The sequence below is a fragment of the Mustela nivalis genome (assembly GCF_964662115.1).
Source record: "Mustela nivalis genome assembly, chromosome: 2".
Classification (NCBI taxonomy): domain Eukaryota; kingdom Metazoa; phylum Chordata; class Mammalia; order Carnivora; family Mustelidae; genus Mustela; species Mustela nivalis.
The window spans coordinates 13,958,814-13,982,294 of record NC_139021.1 but is presented as its reverse complement, the minus strand read 5'-3'; the positions used below and the strand labels follow the sequence as shown (position 1 = coordinate 13,982,294).

The 23,481-nt window shown below is 39.6% G+C and overlaps 1 long non-coding RNA gene across 1 annotated transcript in view; it reads left to right on the top strand.

Annotated features, from left to right (window-relative positions):
- Window positions 1-23,481, top strand: part of LOC309859196 — a 606,625-nt gene that overhangs the window by 89,192 nt on the left and 493,952 nt on the right. The gene's annotated exons all lie outside the window — the stretch shown is intronic.

Below are 23,481 nucleotides of genomic sequence, written 5' to 3'. Positions count from 1 at the left end.
TTTTGTTCTTTGATTTTGGGACTTACTGCAGCTGAACTATTTGACTGAATTAGTCATGTCTGCACATCACCTGCTAAAAATCAAAAGGCTGTGAATACTTTCTGTGTTGTGAATGCTAGCCCTCTTTCTTACAAGTAGGATTTATGAGAATTTTAAAGGACTGTGGAAGAGTCACACTTAGTGCGTGAGTGATATTCAGGTAACATTTTCAGAAAATTATGGCAGTTCCATCAATCACTCTGACACAGAGTTTCATGGCCCCCACCCTCTCCTTGCCACCTTCGTGTCTCATATGTAGATAAAGTACGGGATGTAAAAGAATAATAAGATGTTTCCATGGCTGTGAAGAGAGGAATGTGTCTCTTACCTAAAGATGTCAAGTCATTTGATTGCCCCTGCCTCCTCCAGGCCTGGGTGGATCTCCCTTGCTTGTGCCCCCAGCTACTGCAAACCTTCCAGCTGAGTATCCACTTTGCAATATCACCATCAGTGCACACGTTTGCTCACTGTTTCCTCTTCTGGTGGGTGATAAGCTCCAGGAGACCAGGGGCCATATTCCCAGCACCTACCACGGAGTCTGTCGTGTGGTCCGCATGGCTTGCTTATGAAGCAATGGATAAAAGACTCTGTGATAACAGGTGTATGCATGTGTGTGTTGAAGGCTGTATATGTACATGAAGTGGGAGGTAGGAACGTGCCAGCTGGAATGTGTGTGAGTGATAGGTACTTGGGAATTCACATTATCTGCTCCATTCTGGTCCTTTAATGGAAGTCAACAGACTTCTTCTCCCCATCCCGGCCAGCGGATAAAAGCAAGCTGCAAATGCTTGCTAATGTTGTTGGCACGTGTTGTTCAAACTCTCCTTTCTGCAAGAAGAACTCCCCAAGCTTTACTCTCTGTAGTTTATATTATGAAAACAGTAGATTTTTTGAATGGTTTCCCAGGAGGAATGTATAGAATCATCTGGAATATGATTTTTAAAAACTACGCAACTACACATCTCTTCCCTGTTCCCCTGGAGACAGAAACACAAGCTCATAGCCCAGGATGCCCTCTCCTGAGCTGAGAATCACAATTCCAGGTAATTGCTGAAGGCAGGGATCGTGTTGTTTTTGCTCACCATTTCGTCCTCGGTGTTCAGAACTGTGCCTGACACATGGCGCATGTGGAGTAAATATTTGCTGGAGGAGTCAATGAATCTCTGACTGTCCTCTGTATACCTGCTTTTATTGGTTTAGTTTGAATTCTTGGATCTGTACCTTAACAGCCCTCCCAGTGTCCCCAGGATTGGACTTTTGGTTTCTTTCTTGCCAGTTTATAGCTCGGTGCCCTTGTCTGACACTCACTCCATCTGTCTCTAAGGTCTCAGCATTGCCCATCATCTTGGGAGAGTACTCCCTGACTCAGCTCACTGATGTCCTGGGACTCGATCTTCTCCAAAAAGCTATTGTCTAAATCTGGCTGTCCCCCCTTTTTCCCTCAGGGCGAGCAATCTGGAAAATATCCGTGCTGTTGGAGCTGAACAATACACACAAGTGATACCTCCCCAGAGATGTAACCATTTGTCTGATGAACAATTGCCTTTAGTGGCATTTGTGATCAGGCTATTAGATGTTGAAAGGACACTGGAGAGGAAGGCCCAGGACTCATATCCTCGTCTAAAATCTTCTCTTTGGTCAGTGTATTAGTGAGGGTTCTCCAGAGAAATAGAAGTCCTGAGACAGAGTTCTCCAGAGTCCATAAGAAGTGTGTATATGCAGAAAGAGATTCTTTTAAGGAATTGGCTCTGTCGGCCAGCCAGCAGACTGAAAACCAGGGATGAACTGATGCAGTTCAAGTCCAAAGGCCATCTCCTGCAGGATTCACTTGTGCTCCAGAGAGGGCAGTCTTTTGATTGAGGGCATCTTCCACTGATTAGATGAGGCCCACCCACAGTATGGATGACAAACTGCTTTTTCAAAGTCCACAGATTTACATGCTAATCTCATCTAAAACCACCCTCATAGAAACATCCAGAATACTGTTTGGCCACATAGCTAAACATTGTGGTCCAGCCAAGATGACACATAAAATTAATCATCACAGGTAATTTCCAGGTAACCCTGGGTCTCTATTCCTTCACTGAAAAATAAGAAAGTAAGATTTGATGTCTGCCAACTAAAATAATGAATTCCTTGTTTAGGAAAAAAGACTAACAAAATAGAGTCCAGAATTCAGGGACAATGGATGTTCAAACACTTCTACTTCTTTTGATGTCTGACATCTAACATAGAACCTGGTACCTGGCTGGGAATGCTAATGGTTTGAGGATGGGACCAGAAGGCCTGAATTTGAAAGGAGCCCACTCATACTTTTTGCTAAATGTCAGGGGGTGACATCCTAATTTTAAGTTTAGACATGTTACAATCTTTCTGTTACCATTATAATTTTTGTTCTTTATTTTGCTCATTGATTTTTGCATGATTTAATTGGCCTTTTGGGCATTTATATTGATTTGACGTTCTGTACCCAAATCAGTAATGAATTTTTCTGGACCAGTTGACTACAGATCAGCCCCTTGAGGCCTTTACCTTTTGGTCAGCCCTGCTGCATTCGACAGAGAGGACATTTTCTTCTTTCCTTTGGTACTTAGCATTTTTGTAGAAATTACAGCATGTGACAAATTGCAGAGGCTGTGTGGCGTCTATTAAAATACAGATTTTGTACTGGGAATATAAATTGGTACAGCCACTATGACAAACAGTATGGAGATTCCTTAAGAAATGAAAAATAGGACTGCCATATAATCCAGCAATTCTACTTTTGGGCATTTATCCAAGGACGACAAAAATGCTCGGTGTGCCTGGGTGGCTCGGTCAGTTACGTGTCTGCCTTCAGCTCAGGTCATGATCCCAGGGTCCTGGGATTGAGTCCTGCATCAGGCTTTCTGCCTAGTGGCTCTGCTTCTCCCTGCCCTCCTGTTCCCCTTCTTCTGCTCCTCTCCCCACTCATGTTCTCTCTCTTTCTCTCTCTCAAATAAATAAATAAAATCTTTTTAAAAAAGGAAGAGAAAAACACTAATTTGAAGAGATACATGTAGCATTATTCATAGTAGCCAAGTTAGGAAAGCAACCTAAGTGTCTATTGATAGGTGAATGGATTAAAAAAAGATCTGGTATATATATACAATGGGATATTACTCAGTCATCAGAAAGAATGAAATCTTGCAGCTTCAGACAACATGGATGGAGCCGGAAGGTATTATCTAAGTGAAAGAGGTCAGACAAAGACAAATACCATATGGTTTTACTTCTAAGGGAATCTAAAAAAACCAACCAAACAAACAAACAAACAGAAACAGATTCATAGATACAAAGCAAACTGCTGGCTACCAGAGTGGGGGGTGGTTTTGGGGATGGTGGAAATAGGTGAGAGAGATTAAGAAGTACAAATTGTCATTTATAAAATAAATAATTCAGGGGGATGTAATGTACAGCATAGGGAATATAGTCAATAATATGTCAATAACTTTGTATGGTAACAGATGGCAACTAGACCTGTTGTGGGGATCATTTGTAATGTGTAGAAATATTGCATCTCTGAGGCACTTGGGTGGCTCAGCTGGTTAGGCATCCGACTCTTGATTTCAGCTCAGGACATGATCTCAGGGTTCCGGGATCCAGCCCCATGTCAGGCTCCCCGCTCACCAGGAGTCTGCTTGTCTCCTTCTCTCTCTGCCCCCCCCCCAAATAAATAACTATATCTTTAATGAATTAAAAAATATATTGATCTTTATGATGGATACCTGAAACTAGTAGGTTATTATATGCCAATCATACTTTAATTAAAATGAAATATATAGACCTTGTGACTTTCCAAGGAAAGAAAGATGACCCATGATAAATAAAAGGGAGTGTGGATCCAGCATTCAGAAGAGGCTGGAAGGGGATGTTGAAATGTAAATACCAATATCCTGTTGAATATTTGCACAGCCCTTAATAGTGAGCCAAAGCCACAGGGCAGGCTTACAGATCCAAATACCTAGAGGACTATGGAGAGACTGCTGGCTGAGCAGGGTCTTTGGCAAACCATAACCACCAGCTAAATCAAATGAACTCCCTTGTTACCAGGTAGGACTAGGAGCCCAGTGCTTTTTTTCAATCAAAAAGTGCCCAGGTTTTTCAATCAAAACCTGAAATCTGGGATTCAATGTAAAATATAATTTTTAAGGGCTGGCAATTCATTCAAATTGAATGTGAAAATCAGCATCCCATGTCTGCAGTCCAGGTTCCAGCCTGCCAGTGGCTGGTTTATGGCCTTATTCTGCCTTACTCTTTTTACAAAACTAGAATGATACACTGGTCTATTATAGCAAATACTCAGAAGATGTTTTTTTTCCTGTTGTGTGTGTGTGTGTGTGTGTGTGTGTGTGTGTATATATATATATATATATATATAAAACAGGGTGCATACTTGGAACTCTGCAGACTGCCTGTGTTTTAGCAGGAGTAGGGAGACAAGACTGATCCTGTAGCTGGTGAAGCTGAGGCCTCCGACCCTCAACTGCAAGGCCCCTTTCAAGGCCCTGGGAGAGCCCTGGCAGTGTGATGATATGGTCATATATTTTTGTGGAATTTTAAAAAGTAAGATAGTCTAGCTGCAATTCGTTAGGACTATGGTCTGTATCTACTCTGTTTTCCCCTTTTCATACCTCTCCCAGTGCCCAGTGGTGGTATAGTGACTGGGGGTGTATTTTGGAGATCCAGTTAGCAAGGCTTCTCAATCTTGGCAATCTTCACTTTGGGCTGGATAATTCTTTGCTGCACAGGCTATCTATCCTGTACCTTGAAGGAAGTGTGTGGCATTCTGGCCTCCCGCGCTAGTAGCAATGCATAAACCGTCCACCCCCACCCCCACTGGTGTTCCTTCCCTTGGGAGGGAAAATTGAACCCACATCCATTGAGAACCAGTGAACTAATGGGAGTTTAATTTGTGGATACATTTAGCTTGCGTTGTAATCTAATCATGCGGCTCAAGGTCCCATTGGTGTCTGAGTTTACATTATCGCTAACAGTTCCTACATGGGTATGCATGCCACAAATGCTCCCACTGCTCTTAGTTCTAACTCACCCAGCCTCGTGACAGCAAGGTGCAGGACCAGGAGGGCAGATTCCTGCATGCAAGCACATAGAGACGAACAGGATGGAGTAGAAAAAGTTAGAAATGATGGCATCCGAAGCCGGTCTATGGAAATTTCATCCGAATCTTTCCAGTCATGTATGGAAGAAACTTGGTAGAGACTTTTTCAATTCTGATAGCAATCCGAAAAATATATGTGACTTTACCAATGATGTGTTATTGGCTTTGAAAGAAAATTATCTAGCCTATCAGTAATAAAAATAAATTCCAAACAACCATGCTAGAGGAAAGACTGAATTATTTTTACTTTCATCTATTGAAAAATCTTACTGTTGTCTTATATAGAAGTAATCAAAGAGTCTATGCTAAAACTACAGCTAAAAATATAGGAAAACATGTTGTAGAGGAATGTCAGGTAGTTAACAGTATTGTTTTTCTGAGTCTTATGTTTGTAGTATTTGTCAGTGTTTTAAAAATGTTTATTTTCCTGTGATTTATTCCTCATTCTAAATAAATACTTATTCAGTACCCAGTTTTTTTTAAGATTTTATTTTTATTTATTTGACAGAGGTAGAGTAGGCAGAGATGCAGGCAGAGAGAGGAGGAAGCATGCTCCCTGCTGAGCAGAGAGCCCGATGAGGGGCTCGATCCCAGAACTCTGGGGTCATGACTTGAGCTGAAGGTAGAGGCTTTAACCCACTGAGCCACCCAGACGCCCGTCAGTACCCAGTTTAATATTCATAGTTTTATAGATAAAAGAAGGCACACGCCCCCAATTATATAAACTTCAGTCCCCTTAAAAAAGTGAGATTTGGATTTTAGATATTAAATTGTAATTGAAAGCCCTAGAGTATTTACACAAGTAATTTCTGAAGAGCCCTGCTGTTGTGCCATGAGCCTACCACCTCCCTTCTCTGCCCTCCTCCCAATCACCAAGGTGAGGGAAAAGAATATTCTGCCTTTTAAATCAAAGGAAAAGTGCCTCTACAGGACCACTAAGAAAGTTTGATATTTAGGTCCTGCAACTGGAGTGACAGCGGGGCTAATACCTGACTCTTGGCTGGAAAACTAAAAGAGAGAGCCTATTCTGGTTAGCTTTCTAGACCCCTGCAGCCAAGGAGAGGTGACTACACTGGGCCTCCTACACTCACAGAGTTTATTAGGGGCGAAAATGCCAGGAGTGTTTCCCATGAACCAAAACGCTATCACATGCAGCTCTTTTAAATCCTGACCAGGAGGGCACTCCAAGGCATGATGGGACTCCAGAGAGGCCCTGGGGTCTATTGAGGAATCAGGGGCTGAGGGGTAGCCTCTGGCCAAAAAAACAAAAAAACAAAAAAAACAAAAAACCAAAAACCAAAAACGTGTAATGCATCACAGGAAGTCCTACCAAATGCTCTCCGGGGAAATCTCTGAAGAACCCATAGGGATGCCAATAAGACACAGTGCCAACCTTCAAATACCAGTCAGACACAGATGTGTGAGAGATGAAGTTAAAATGGTACCAGTCAAATGAGAAGTTTGCTATTCTCCTTGCGTCTCCTCCATCTCTTCATAATCAAGGTTAGCATTAGTTGGGAAGGAGGTAAGGAAGAAAGAGAGAGGAGGATACACTACTTTGTACACCAAAGGCTGCTAGTCTTCAGAGTTAATGCAGCATGACTGATCACTTTGCTTAGAGAGGTCCGCTTCCTTGGTTGACTGGTAACTGGGAACTTGGATTTGGGGAAGGTTTCTATTCCAGCTGATCATTAGAGTTCACGTTGCCTAAACTGGTTATGCAAACAATATGTTTTATGCTGAACTCTTGCCATCCTTCTGGGCATCTGGAATTTTGGTACATGCTACACAAGGGCACCTATGTGATAAGTATCCAGTAAAAACCCTGGGTCCTGTGTCTCTAATGAGTTCTTTTGCTTGGCAGCCTTTCACACATATTGTTACGGTGCATTGGTAAGGGAGTTAAGCACATCCCTTGTGACTCCACTGAGAGAGGACTGTAGAATCCTGAAGCTGATTTTCCCCAGACTTTGTTCCATGTGGATTTTGCCCTTTGATTTTTCTTTGTATCCTTTCAACATGATAACTCAGACCTATGAGAACACTCTATGTGAGACCTATAAGTCCTCATAGGAAATAATCACACCTTCCCAACACAAGGCCCTGAATGTGGATATAGAAAATTTCCTCTTGGATGAAGCTCAAAATTCTGGTTATTACACAGACTAGACACTTTGAATGATTACACTAGCATTGCATTTTTGGCTTAAAGTGAGAAGAAATGCCATGAGGCCAGTCAAGTTTTCATGCAATGATAGAACAGCCAACCCTATTAAGAAGTCTAAAGGGATAATGGACAACAAAAATAAAATTGCATTCGGATTCTATCTAATGAAGCAGGCTTATTCAACACGTTGATGTCCTACATGTTAGTCCATTGAATTTTAACTAACTAACAGAAACAGAAAGAGCTTTACAAACAAGGAAACCAAAGTAGACAAGAGTTAAAAAGACTTCCCCAAGCTCACTGGTCAATGAGGGAATGAGTCAGGTATTGTGGTTAGGTTCTCTGCTTCTGAGGTTTGAGTTTTTCCTACTTTGCCACATTGACTTTGTTGCTTAATGGAGAGTGATGTGATCAACCAAAAATCTATAGTTCCATCTTCTAAAAATAAAAGTGACTTCACTGCTCTATAGACTTTGTCCATAATCATTAAGCATGTGTCATTTGAGATATGTATCTTATCTGGGGGCTTAGTATGGATCAGGTCATCTCCCCGCACTTAACTAAAGACCTTGGAGCAAGCTGGTTTATAAGGGAATAGAACCTATTCCCTTGATCTTATACACCCAGAAAAGCACTGGGTAGTAACTTGTATGTGTTTGTGTTTATGCACACACATAGTGGGGGACAATTCTGTCCCCCCAGAATGAATAACATACTGAATGTGTCACATCTGATGTAATGCTGATCAATAAAAAAGAAATCCAGTCTTTCCTTAATGCCGTCAGTTATGGCCTCAACTAGGTAGCTTCAAGAGCAAAATCCAAACCCAAACCATGTATTCAACCACCGAGCTCTTTTGTCAAACACTAAGCTAGATATGAGAGATGCAATAATGAACATAATGTAGCAGTTGGCCTGGGGAAGTTCAGAGGCTAGTAGGGAAGATAGATAAGGACATCAGGGAGGAGTTTCAGTGGGATGCAGCCCAGTAGAGTCAGGAGGCCAGGCTGCTTGCTTTGGATCATATCCTAGCTCTTCTGTTTTCTAGCTTCGTGACCTTGGGCAAGTCGCTTTTGTCTCGGCCCTAAGTTTATCATCTCTTATCATCTCATCTTTATCAACTAGCACCAGCTACATGTGAGGCTGTTCAACTCTATGGAAGGTTCTAGATTATAATTGCAATGAGATCATGTCTTTGCTCTTGGTAAGTTTCTTTTCTATTGGGGGGAGGTGCAAAAGTAACTAGACAGCTATCAAAATCCAGAAGTGCTCCCATGGGGACAGGTAAGGATAGTGCAGGCCCACATTATTACTCAAATGTAAAGACTGCTGTTTGGTGACTAATAAGTCCCATTCAGAAAGAGGGACCAGACAACCTGAATTACATTCAAAGGAAGTCAGCAGTGATACTATAGAGGGCATTTGAGAATTGGGTCATAATTAGATGTGCTTTGTTCTTTTGAGGCACTAACAATGCCTCGTTTATAATTCGGTGAAGAATAACTACCACTGTATTTTAAAAGAATGATGCTCTTTCTGTCCAGATCTCAGAATGTGCTGCTAACAGAAAGGTATCTAATTTCTTTATTGGCTTGGATTTTAAAATCATTAGTGATCATTAAATATTTATAGTTTATTTTAATGCATGTTAATTATTAAATTATATTTAATGATTAAACACTTTTACAAATCAAATGCTTTTTCAATAATTTAAAAATTGAACCATGCTGGCTTTATTTCAGATAAATCACATCATCTTAAAGGAAATCTTTAGGGTCATGTGATCCTAACATAGCTGTTACTCACCTCTAGTGGCATTTTATCTTAATTTGGTATTTTAGAAACTAGAAATATAAATTTCACTGGCAAAATAAAAATGTGTCCATCTGTACAGTGTGTTCTATATGGTCATTCTTTTACATATTTTATTTATTTAATGGATAGGCCACATTGAATTTTTAAAAAAATATCACATGACAAGAAAATAGGACATTTAATCATCTTTCTTTTTTTTTTTTAAAGATTTTATTTATTTCTGGGGTGCCTGGGTGGCTCTGTTGGTTAAGTGACTGCCTTTGGCTCAGGTCATGATCCTGGAGTCTCAGGATCAAGTTCTGCGATCTAGTCTCAGCTCAGCGGGGGAGTCTGCTTCTCCCTCTGACTCTCCTCCCTCTCATGCACTCTCTCTCATTCTCCCTCTCTCAAATAAATAAATAAAATCTTTAAAAAAAAAGATTTTATTTATTTTTTTGAGAGAGAGAACAGGAGTGGGGGAGGGGCATAGGAAGCAGGAAAGAGAAAATCTCAAACAGACTCCACACTGCACTCAGAGCCCCATGTGGAGCTCAGTCTTACATCCTTGAGATCATGACCTGAGTCAAAATCAAGAGTTGGTTGCTTAACCTATTGAGTTGCCCAGGCACCCCAATCATATCTTTCTTAATGTCAGACCATTTACATTGAGTCTTCTTTCCTTACACTGGCTATGGTCCAAAATCCTTACCCCTTGTTTTAATACCTTTTTGGAATACTGAGTCTTAAGCATTTTTAAGTTCCTCTCAATCTTTAAACCTGCAGTTACTTCTCTACTACAAAATGATAATGGCCTTTTATTTTGCCTTCTAGGGCTTGGCTCACCTGCTACGGAAGTGTGTCCACCTCATTGCCATCTCTTGTATGGGAATCTGCATAAGACCCCTTGTGTGCCAAGATGAGAATCTATAGAATTTTAATGTTTGCGTTTGGGAATTTTCAAGTGCCTTGTTATCTGTTATATGTTGAGGGGTGTGTATGTGTCTGTGTGTGTGTGTGTGTGTGTGTGTGTGTGTGTGAGAATCTCATTTTAATTAGTTTAACATGTGATGCACCTTCCTTGTCAATACAAACTCTAAATTAGTTGGCCTTTGAAAGGCTAATCGGAAGCCCACAGATTAGCAGTGTTGTTAGAAGGATTCAACTTTATCAGTGATTAACACCAGAGAATTTTTTAATTAGTATAATGGATGTTAGACATGATTTTTAAATTGATCAAATGACTGGGTTCAAGATGCATAAATTGGCCAGATAGGTTTTAAGGCCTTCTGCCTTTGCATGAACATGCTATAAAAATCTATAGATAAAATCAATCTATTTCAAAATAAAGCCTTGACCTTGGGACTCCATCCAGGTCTGTGTATAGCTCCTTATTCAGGATTCCGTTACTTCATCCCTTCTAAAGGGTTAGCCAGATCCTGCAGCTAGACTGTTGGGAACTTGTCTTAAAGAAAACTTCTTATTGAATGCATTTGTCAAAGTATATAAAGAACAGGGAGCAATATTTTATGAAGTTTGCGCAATTTGTTGAATTATTTTGTTACTCCTTTACTATAAACATCTGAACACCTGACCAAATTTACTCAGAGACTAGGTTTTGAGGAGACGAGCCAGTTGGTGGAAAGACTGTCAAGGAGATGCATCCCACGCCCCAAACTCCAGTCATGGGATCCACTAATATCTAACAACAATAACACAAAATCAAATTGTTAATTGTCAGCAACCACATTATCTAATGCCAATGAAAGTATCCCCTTCATGCTCAGTGGGTATTTCAAAGAAGTTAAAAAAAATGCAGAAGTTTTAAAGTATGTGACAATAATCACAAACATTTTCCAAGAAATAAGTAAAACAGGGGCACCTGGATGGCTCAGTGGGTTAAAGCCTCTGCCTTCGGCTCAGGTCATGATCCCAGGGTCCTGGGATCGAGCCCCGCATCAGGCTCTCTGCTCAGCAGGGAGCCTGCTTCCCTCTCTCTCTCTCTCTCTCTCTTTCTCTCTGCCTGCCTCTCTCTCTGTCTACTTGTGATCTCTGTCTTTCAAATAAATAAATAAAATCCTAAAAATAAAGAAATAAGTAAAACAATAAATTATATGATTTGTACTAAAATGAGCTATGAATTTTCTAAAATTTACTAACAGCTTATATCCAAATAGAAACTACCATAAAAATGAATTATGCCCCAAAAATGTAATTGCGAGTGGGTCATTAGAAATTTGTCATCAGTACCTGTATAAATATTATTGCGAGTGGTGGTTAAGGAATTTATTTAGACCATAAAACTGCCCAAGCATAATGTAACATAAATACTGTAGCTTCAAAGACAAATACTATTTAAAAATCAGTAAATTATTGTTGCAATTGAATAATCCCAAAATATGTAAATCTTGATGAAGTACTATAATTTCATCTATTGAAGAATGAACTTAGAAAAGTACAGGGGGTGGGATTTCTGAAGGGGAATTCTGGGCCTATTTATAGGTTTCAGATGTGGAGGACACTTAAAATTTTTACTTCTTATACTCCATAACTTAGAGATTTCCTCTTCTTTGCTAGAACTCCTTTTATAGAAGGACCAAGAAGTGAAGGTTGTTTGAGTGTTCAGAAAAGTAAGAAGGTGGGAAGTGAGATAGACGTTCTTGAAATAATTGAATAAATTATGAAGAAGAGAGGAGAGAATAAAATTAGCTGCAGGAAATGCATATAGTTTTAGAATTTAAAAAAAAAATGACCTGGGTGGTATTAACTGAGCTATGATGAGGGGTGAGAAGTGGAAGGGAACAAAGACAGAGTGTGGCCTGGGTGACTTACCTGAAGGGGGAAGGAGAGAGGAGGTTGTGACAAAAGAAAAGCTTCGTAGGGAATAGATTTCCACACTCCTTACCACGGGCACAGTTAGATGAAGATGCAGTGACATCTGGGTCCTTGAGCCGTGGGTGGCAACATGCTGTCAGGGTCCTCGCCCCTCAACATCCATTCCTATTGCTTGGGTTTATAAGCCAGAGACTCTAACATCTAGAGCATGACTTGTTCTTTACTTTGAAAATAACAGTTTTAAAGCTGGAGTCTTAACTTTCAACCTTACCACTTAAAATCGGTTTTAACTGTGACATAATTTAATAGTTAAATACAGTCAGATTTTAACTCTGTTCCTGAGATAGCCACTAAGCAATGCAAAACCAAACAACAGAATTCTGTAGTTACATGACTAACTTATGAATTAGGGTTAGTCCTTGTTTCGGAAACTAGTATGATAAGATTAGAAGTAACAGGGAATAAAGTGATTGAGTAAATACTCGGTGACAGACAGTGTGCTAGGGAGAATGTAAATGTTGTGTCCTTCACTTAAAATTCTATGAAGAAAATATTTTTCTCTGTTATATAAACAATGAAAACCAAGGTCAGATTCATCATGTAAAACACAGAAAGTACAAGTGAATGGTAGTGCTTGAACCCAAACTCAGGCTCTGTGCCTTTATGCCATGCTGATCCTCAATGGATTAAATTCTTTTCTTAATCACCTACCAGACTTTGCATCCAAAGGAGGAAACGATTTATTCAACTTAACTTCAGAAGACATGATTATCAGTCACTTTTTGGACTTGGCAAGTTGAATTGTGAGTGGGTGGCAATGGTTGATTGCTCTGTCATTGTTGCCAAATACCAGAGCTAGATAAAAGTTCCATTCTGAATAACCCAAGTGTCCTAGAGATAAAGGATGACCCTACAATAAATAAGCCTGGGAGTGGGTTCTGTGCCTGATGACCAGTGATGCCAGTGGTTTTTGATGTCAAAGGCTCATTGGCACACCAATAGTTCTGAGTGTTTTTTTTTTTTTCCTGAAAGAAAGTGCTAAAATCCAAATCAAATGGCCCAATGCATTTCATATTTGTATCTGTCTAGTTTTTACTTGAGCACCAACAAAATCTTTTCACACATACCGATGGAAACCAGTTTTGATTTTCTATTTATCTCTGGGTTTGCGTTCTGAAAAAAAAAAAATTGGGTTCATTCTCTATTATCAAGGGTAGTGATTATAGGAAATCAAATCTGAAAGTTAATAATAGCAATTCATTGCTACAAGTACATATTGAATGGTGCTCATTCTCTCAGCAAAGATGTATTAAGCATCTATTCTATGCAGACCCCCCTGAGGATATAAATATGAATAAGACATGGTCCCTGCCTTTGAGAATTCCAGACTTTAGAAAAGGAGATGAAGAAATTCCCACAAATAGCTCTAATAGTGAGTGGAAATGAAATCAGTATTATAAAAGAAGTACAAATAAAATGTTGATGTGTGTGGCTTAAAAAGCAGTGCCTGGGCTGTGAGGTCTAAAATATCGGGGCTAGAACACTGCCTTGGCCATTTATTGTGGTACAGGGTACATAATCCTGCTGAATCTCAATTTCCTATATCTGGAATAGTTCCAATAACACTTATCTCATTGTCTAAGGGTTAAAGGGCATAATGTATGTAAATTGCTTACACAGAACTAAGCACAAAATGCTATTATAAAGGATATAAAGGTTATTTCAATCTAAGATCTGAGGAAAAGTTGCATGAAAAGAGTAACACTTAGAGTCTTAGAAGCTGGATGGAAGGAACGACATAGTCTAAAAAGCTGGGATGGGAGGGCATGTGGTGCATTCAGAGAACGATGTATCGCTCAGTTTAGCAGGAGTGGTAATATGTTGATGGCCAACTGGGAACCGTGGAAGCAAACGGTAAAGAGGGGGCTAGATTGGGAATTGGAATTAATTTGGGTGTTGGACTAAAGGGTTTTATTATTTTTTTCAAAGATTTATTTTTTTTTTAGAGGGACAGAGAGAGAGAGGGGGAAAGAACCTGAGTTGGGGGAGGGGCAGAGGGAGAGTATCTGAAGCAGACTATGGTGAGTATGGAGCCCAACATGGGACCCCATCCCAAGACCCTGGAGTCTTTCTAGATAGATGTCTGTCTAGATGACCTGAGCTGAAACCAAGTAAGATACTCAGATGACTGAGCCACCCAGGTGCCCTAGACTAAAGGACTTTAGATCAGGGTGTCAGAGAATCACAACCCACAGGTCAAATCTGGTATGCCACCTGTTTTAGTATGGCCTATGACCTAAGAAGGGTTTTTACATTTTTCAAGGGTTGGAGAAAATAAATCAAAAGTGTAGTATGAGCATTATACCAAAATCAGATTTCAGCATCCGTAAACTTTTATTTGGATGTAGTCAAGTCCATTTGTCTACCCCTGGTCTATGGCTGCTTCTGCACTACAACAGAAGGCAGAGAAGAGTAGTAACAGAGATCATCTGACCCCCAAAGCAGAGGATATTTATTATCTGGCCCTTTATGGAGAAAGTTTGATGACTTCTGGTTGAGCATGACTTCTATAGGTAAAGAGAATTCAATGAAGGTTTTTAAATATGGAGGTAATGAGCAGAGAGATGTTGGCAAAATTAATTTTCAGCTGAATTTGAGAAAGGAAGGGTAAGAGTCCATGATACTTCTGATGAAGGCGATAAGGGCTGGCTAGGAATGGGGGCAGTGTGGATAAAGAGGATGGTGAAATATTGAAGAATCATCGAAGGCAAATGTTCACCTGATGATTTCCTATTTCTAGGTGTTTCATTTGGCATTTCAGTTCATTTATAAAGACTATACTAAGATTTTTCATTCATGAAGACTTACTGTTCATCTACTCAGAAGAAGTGGGAAGGCATGCTGTTTACCCAGGAATACAGAGGAACTTAATGAGTTTATTAGCCCAGCTGAAAGTATTAAATATATGGTAATGGCCTCAAACAGAGGGAGATACTGGGAAATGGTTCAAAAGTTGGATTGCCTGGCTTATTTCCTTCTGCATAGCATCTGAAACTAGTCTCTTAAGTAGTCTTGCTGTCCTAGGCTGCCACTATCCATCTTTTCCCCCAAAGGGACAAAAACTCTTTGTGAAAATAAGGTATTTTTTTCTATGGCTCTGGTATAGCCCTAGATGAAGTGGAATATTTTGGGATCTAGGTCTCAACTAAAAAGAGTCCAGCATCTAGCCAGCTCATGTCTGTCCCAGTGTTAAATATTTTAGAGACACCAGACACTGGGGCAGCATTATTTACAGATCATTATCAGTAGCAGCCAGGAGAAATTAGAGAAGCCTTATCAGGCCAAGGTGTTTTGTTTATGACTAGTCATTAAAAAAATTATAACTGCCTAAAGACTTTCTATTCTTTTTGCAATTTTTAAATACAACAGTGTTGCTTTACCATGAATAAATAGCAATAAAAATAAAATGGGCCAAATGGCACATGAATATTTATTGTACAGATATTATATATTTATAACACAGTTGACTCTCATTTCTACTGGCATTCATATGCTTTGGATAGTCTATGACCTTCTGGATTTCAAATGTTGTATTCAGTTGTCTTGATACGTTTACTCTTCTTGAGAAGTTCACCAGACATTTTTTATTGGGTAAATATGGTTGTCATGCCTCTCTAGTTGTCAAAATTGAGTTGTTGGGTTGAACAAGAGTAGCTTGGTAATATGGTTTTCTAAGTTGCAGAAATTGATCTGTGGTTCTATAACATATTTAATTGGTTCAAGGCTGGCCCTGCAACTTGCCAAATACTTGTCTTTGGGCAAATGCCATGGACCCAGTAGTTGTCTATCTGGTCTCTTCTCCCTTCTTCCCTTGTAAGTTCCCTACTTTTCCCCATGTACACCTCGCATATTCGTGATTCAGAAGCAGGTGATCCCATTCCCAGCTCTAGAAATGGTCCTTATTAGTTTAAGCATTCCAGTGCATGAAATCCATTAGCAACAGCTATTGATTCAGGAGTTATCATAAGACCTAAGTTGTCCCTATCAGCTTCAAGAGAAGAATAGATAATCCGTCCAGGGACCAGAAGACAGAAACAAGGAAACATGCAGCTCAGGGTGTCATCAGGACCCATCTTATGTGAACATTAGGTGTGACAGATACAGGATGAAGTGTATACTGATGATAAAGATTCGGGGTCCTTCTAGGACATCTGGAGACTGCCTGCTACAGCACTCTCAGGTGCAGGCAGTAACACACTGCTCTGTTGGCCAAGTTTGAATAGGGTTTCTCTTACTTGCAGCCAAGGCATTCCAGGGGATGGTTAACTGTCTTCAAAACTATCATCTCTAAACATCCACTTCATGGGGTTTTTGTGAGGGCTGGCTAAGAGAGGTCAGAGTTAGGTGAGTGCTCAATGAATTTAGCAAGCCCTTGTTTTTATTCTCTAGATAATAGATTAGCTTTGGGCACAGATAATAGATACTTGATCATATTTGTTGATTCACAGTTTATATAAAACCTGCTTCATTTGCCAACTGCTCACTGGCTTTGTTTTGATTTTCTCCTGGTTTCTCCATTTGCTTAAATAAATACTTTTGCCAGATTAGAGAACTATGGTGTTAGCATGAGCTTTTAGAAAACACTCCCCTAACATCCTGAGCTTTTTTGCCCTTTTCCCCAGTCTTTAAAATAAGGTAGAAACCCAGGAAAGAGAGGCTGATTTCTCGAGGATCTAGTGGATGAGGTAGTTTTATAAGAAGATCATTTTTATAATTTGTTCTTTATAAGTGTTTATATTTTTTATTTTGCATCATAGTTAGCAGCAGAGTTAGACTAGAATCAAGCTTACACCCCTCTCCCTATTTCTGGTCCATTTTGTTTTCTGTTTGTTTCCCCCTTGGTGGGTTCTTAAAATAATTCAATGCTGTGTGAACAGCTCTGACAATAAGCTGTTGTTAGCTTTATTAATTTGCAGAATGTACAGTTTGCTGGCCAGGGTACGTTAATCTGCCATTACAGCTCCCTCCTTGTACATATTGAGCTGCTGTCTTGTTTGCATTAGCATTTCTTTATTAACCCTCATCTGGGGGCTGACTCAGGGTACATAATTGAAATGATATTATTAGGTTTGTTGGTATAGGCCATAGGAACCCAGGTGGCATGGTCTTGGATAATGTGTTTAATTGCTTTGTAAATGGTATATATATCTTCTAGACCTTTAATTAAGTAACTTCCCTTTGTTACAGGTTCACAACAATTGCTCTAGGCCAGTATTTCAAACTGAGGTTACTCTAGGGAACTTGAGAGTTGCTTTGGGGAGTCATAGACTAAAATGAGGGGAAATCAATGCAGGCTGGTTTTTGGATGTATCTTTGAAACATGCCTTAATACAGCCCTTCAGAAAGGGTTCAGGGTATTGGGAACCAAATGAAGTTTCTTTGTCATTCTGTGTATAAAATCATCTTTAAAAAATTTTAATTCAATTTAATTAGCATATGCTGTGTTATTAGTTTCAGAGGTACAATTTAGTGACTCATCAGTAGCATACAACACCCAGTGCTCATTACTTCAAGTGCCCTCCTTAAGCCCATCCCCCAGGGACCCCATCCCCCCCCACTCACTTCCCCTCCATCAACCTCAGTATATTTTCTATAGTTAAGAGTCTCTTATGATTTGCCTCCCTCTCTGTTTTTTGTCTTGTTTTATTTTTCCTTTCCCTCCCCTATGGTCATCTGTTTTGTTTCCTAAATTCCACATATGAGTGATATCATGTGAAATTTGTCTTTCTTTGACTGACTTATTTCACTTAGCAGAATACCCTATAGTTCCAGCCAATTTGTGGCAAAATGACAAGATTTCATTCTTTTTGATGGCTGAGGAATATTCCATTATATCTATATCTATATCTATATCTATATCTATATCTATATCTATATCTACATCTATCTATCTATCTTCTTTTTTTTTACATCTTCTTTTTTTATGTTATATGTTAGTCACCGTACACTACATCATTACATTTTGATGTAGTGTTCCATGATTCATTGTTTGCATATAACTCCCAGTGCTCCATGCAATCCATGCCCTCCTTAATACCCATCACCAGGTTCACCCATCCCCTGACCCCTCTTCTTTCTAAAACCCTCCATTTATTTCCCAGAGTTCATCATCTCTCAGGGTTTGTCTCTTATTCTGATTTCTCCCCCTCCATTTTTCTCTCCTCCTAATGTCCTCCATGCTATTCCTTATGTTCCACAAATATGTGAAACCATATGATAATTGACTTTCTCTGTCTGACTTATTTCACTTAGCATAATCTCCTCCAGTCCCGTCCATGTTGATGCAAAAGCTGGGTATTCTTCCTTTCTGATGGCTGAGTATATTCCATTGTGTATATGGATCACATCTTTATCCATTCATCTGTTGAAGGGCATTTTAGCTCTTTCCACATTTTGGCTATTGTAGACATTGCTGAAATGAACATTTGGGTGCATATAGTACTTCTTTTCACTACATCTGTATCTTTGAAGTAAATACCCAGTAGTGCAATTACAGGGTCAAAGGGTATCTCTATTTTTAATTTTTTGAGGAACCTTCACACTGTTTTCTAAAGTGGCTGCACCAGTTTGCATTCCCACCCACAGTGTAAAGAGGGTTCCCCTTTCTCCACAATTATACCACATCATCTTTATCCATTCATCCGTTGATGGACATCTGGGCTCTTTTCCATTTACACTATTGTTATCACTGCTACTATAAACATCGGGGTGCATGTGCTCCTTCGAATCACTATGTTTGTATCCTTTGGGTAAATACCTAGTACTATAATTGCTGAGTCACAGGGTAGCACTAATTTTAACTTTTTGAGTATCCACCATACTGTTTTCCAGAGTGGTTGCACTAGTTTGCATTCTCATCGACAGTGTAAGAGGTTCCCCCTTCTTTGCATCATTGCCAACATTTGTTGTTTCCTGAGTTGTTTATTATAGTCATTCTGACTAGTGTGAGGGGGTATCTCATTGAGATTTTGATTTGTATTCCTTTGTGCTGGGTGATGTGGAGGATTTTTCATGTGTCTGTTGGCCATTTTGATGTCTCCAGACACATGCGTCTTCATATCTTCTGTCCATTTGTTGACTGGATTTTTTTTGGGGGTGGGGGTTGAGTTGATAAGTTCTTTCTAGATTTGGGATCTAACCCTTTATCTGATAAAATATTTACAAATATTTACAAATATCTTCTCCCATTCCATGGGTTGCCTTTTAGTTTTGTTGACTGTTTCCTTCACTGTGCAAAAGCTTTTTATCTTGACGAAGTCCCAACGGTTCATTTTGCTTTTGTTTCTCGTGTCTTTGGAGATGTATTTAGCAAGAGGTTGCTGCAGCCAGGGTTGAAGAAGTTGCTGCCTGTGGTCTTCTCTAGCAGTTTGATGGATTCCTGTCTCACATTTAGGTCTTTCATCCATTTTGAGATTATCATTGTGTATGGCATAAGAAAGTGGTCCAGTTTCATTTTTCTGCATGTGATCTTCTAATTTTCACAGCACCATTTATTGAAGAGACTGTCTTTTTCCCATTGCATATACTTACCTGCTTTGTCAAAGATTAGTTGACCATAGAGTTGAGGGTCCATTTCTGGGTTCTCTATTCTGTTCCATTGATCTGTGTGTCTATTTTAGTGCCAATATCATACTGTTTTGATGATTAAAGCTGAAGGCATTACAATTCTGGACTTCAAGCTATATTTCAAAGCTGTAAAATCATCTTAAACGGTGTTTGAGAATCTGGCTGAAGGTGAAATGAAGAGATCTAGATGGACATCAGGGTCAGAGACATCTGGGACACCTGGGTGGCTCAGCGGGTTAAAGCCTCTGCCTTCGGCTCAGGTTATGATCCCAGGGTCTTGGGATTGAGCCCCGCATTGGGCTCTCTGCTCAGTGGGGGGCCTGCTTCCCTCTCTCTCTCTCTCTCTCTCTCTCTCTCTGCCTGCCTCTCTGCATATTTGTGATCTGTCTGTCAAATAAATAAATAAAAATCTTAAAAAAAAAAAAAGGGTCAGAGACATCTGGCTGTAGAGTACTGACCACAGAGATAGCACTAAGCTGTACTCAGGATTAACCATGTGATAGGCATAGCACTAAACATTTTAAAAGCATGATTTTATATAATTCTTGAAACTGTTTTATAAGTAAGCACTATCATCTATATTTAAGTTTCAGAGAGGTAAACCAATGTGCTCAAGGCTATTTAGCTTGTAAATAAAGGAGCAAAGCATAGCTCTGCTTGATTTCAAGGCTTGCATGGCAATTTTTATAAGATCCAATTCATTCTAAATATGTGGGATGGAGTTTGTTAGTCTCTACTCTCTGTAGTGAGAAATGAATGGGAGCAAGATTTAGGAAATTATGAAATGGAATAGAGACATAGGGCACTATAAGGCATCTAACTCAAATTGAAAAACAATTTCTGTATCTAGCAGGATCTGGAGATTAAGTATACTCTTATTTTCTTTTGTCTGAGGTCAGCAGGGCCAAGTCATTCAGGTTTCTTGGTTATTTTTTAAATTAAATTTAATTTTTTTAGTGTTCCAAGATTTACTGTTTATGCACCATAACCAGTGCTCCATGCAATATGTGCCCTCTTTAATACCCACCACCAGGCTCACCCATCCCCCTACCCCACCCCCTTCCAAGACCTTCAATTTTTTCCTCAGACTCCTCAGTCTATCATGGTTCATCTCCCCCTCCAATTTACCTCAATTCACTTTTCCTTTCCTTCTCCTAATGTCCTCCAAGTTATTCCTTATGCTCATTAATATCCACCACCAGACCCTCCCAACCCCCACCAAAACCCTCTGTTTCTCAGAGTCCACAGTCTCTCATGGTTCATCTCTCCCTCCGATTTTCCCCAACTCACTTCTCCTTTCCTTCACTCAATGTCCTCTGTGTTTTTCCTTATGCTCTGCAAGTAAGTGAAACCATATGATAATAGGCTTTCTCTGCTTGACTTATTTCACTCAGCATAATCTCCTCCAGTCCCATCCACATTGATGCAAAAGTTGGGTATTCATCCTTTCTGTTGGATGCATAAAATTCCATTGTATATATGGACCACATCTTCTTTATCCATTCATCTGTTGAAGGACATTTTGGCTCTTTCCACAGTTTGGTGATTGTGGCCATTGCTGCTATGAACACTGGGGTACAGGTGGCCCTTCTTTTCACTGTATCTTTGGGGTAAATATCCAGTAGTGAAATTGCAGAGTCATAGGGTAGTTCTATTTTTAGTTTCTTAAGGAATCTCCACACTGTTTTCCAAAGTGGCTGCACCAACTTGCACTCCCATCAACAGTGTAAGAGGGTTCTCTTTTTTCCACATCCTTTCCAACACTCTTTGTTTACTGTCTTGTTAATTTTGGCCATTCTAACTTGTGTAAGGTTGTATCTCAGTGTGGATTTTACTTGAATCTCCCTGATTGCAAATGTTGAACCACACCTGCATCCCAGGGATAAATCCCACCTGGTCATGGTGCATAATCTTTTTTTTAATATTTTATTTATTTATTTGATAGAGACACAACAAGAGAGGGAACACAAGCAGGGGGAGTGGGGAGAGAGAGAAGCAGGCTTCCCACTGAAAAGGGAGCCCAGGGTAGGGCTGGATCCTAGGACCCTGGAACCATGACCTGAGCCAAAGGCAGACACTTAATGACTGACCCACCCAGGTGCCCTGATAGATAATCTTTTTAATGTACTGTTGGATCCTATTAGCTAGCAACCCACAGAATGGGTTCAACATTTGCAAATCACTCAATGTGATAGATAAAACAAATCAATAAGAGAAGAAAGAGGAACCACATGGTCCTCTCAATTGATGCAGAAAAAGCATATGACAAAATACAGCATCTGTTCCTGATTAAAACTCTTCAAAGTATAGGGATAGAGGAACATTCCTCAATTTCATAAAATCTCTGTATGAAAAACCCAGAGTGAATATCATTCTCAACGGGGAAAAGCTGACAGCCTTCCTTTGAGATCACGAACACAACAAGGATCCCCACTCTTGCCACTGTTGTTCAACATTGTACTAGATGTCCTAGCAAGAGCAATCAGAAAAACAAAAGAAATAAAAGGTATTCAAATTGGCAAAGAAGAAGTCAAATGACAGTTGAAGATGACATGTTGCAGATGACGTGATACTTTATATGGAAAACCCAAAAGACTCCACACCCAAACTATTAGAACTCATACAGCAATTCAATAATGTGGCAGGATACAAAATCAATGTACAGAAATCAGTTGCTTTCTTATACACTAACATTGAAAGTATAGAAAAGGAAATTAGAGAATAGATTCCATTTACTATAGCACTAAGAGCCATAAGATACCTGAGAATAAACTTAACCAAAGAGGTAAATGATCTGTACTCCAGGAACTACAGAACACTCATAAAAGAAATTGAAGAAGATGCAAAAAGATGGAAAAGCACTCCATGCTTATGGATTATAAGAATAAACATTGTTAAAATGTCTATACTTTCCAGATCAATCTATACTTTCAATGCCATCCCAATCAAAATTCCACCAGCATTTTTCAAGGTGCTGGAACAAACAATTCTAAAATTTGTATGGAACCAGAAAAGACCCCAAATTGCTAAGGAAATGTTGAAAAAGGAAAAAAAAATGGGGCATCATATTGCCTGATATCAAGCTTTACCCCAAAACTGTGATCACCCAGACAGCATGGTACTGGCACAAAAATAGACACATCGACCAATGAAAAAGAGCAGGGAGTCCAGATATGGACCTGCAACTCTCTTTGACAAAGCAGGAAAAAATATCCAGTGGAAAAAAGACAGTCTCTTCAATAAATGGTGCTGAAAAATTAGACAGCTATGTATAGAAGAATGAAATTTGACCATTCTCTTACACCATACACAAAGATAAACTTGAAGTGGATAAAAGACCTCAATGTGAGGCATGTGGTGGGAATAGGACATTTTTGTATGATGCCTAAGGGACCACCTGAGTTGATCTAGTGACCTAGTTTTAATTCTGAAAGTCCTATTTCCCTTCATAGTAGCTCAAATAAACCCATAGAAAGCAACCCACAACTTCTGCCTTTTTAAAACAATTTCACTTTGGAAACTAATTTCTGAGAGGTTTCAAAGCAAAAAGAGCCCAACTTCATTCCTTTCTTCCCTCCCCTTTTATTTCTCACCTCATGGATTATATCTGGGAACATAAGGACTAAACAAATTGTTAAATAATTGAATTAATTAAGTGAAATGGTCTTAATTTCTTCTTTTCAAAAGATTTTATTTATTTATTTATTTGAGAGAGAGAGAGAGAGAGACAGGGAGGGCATGAGAAGGGGGAGAGGCACAGGGAGAAACAGATTGCCTGCTGAGCAGAGTCCCGTGTGGGGCTCCATCTAAGGACCCTGCAATCATGACCTGCGCTGATGGCAGACACTTAACAGACTGAGCTACTCAGCACCCCAAGAGTGTT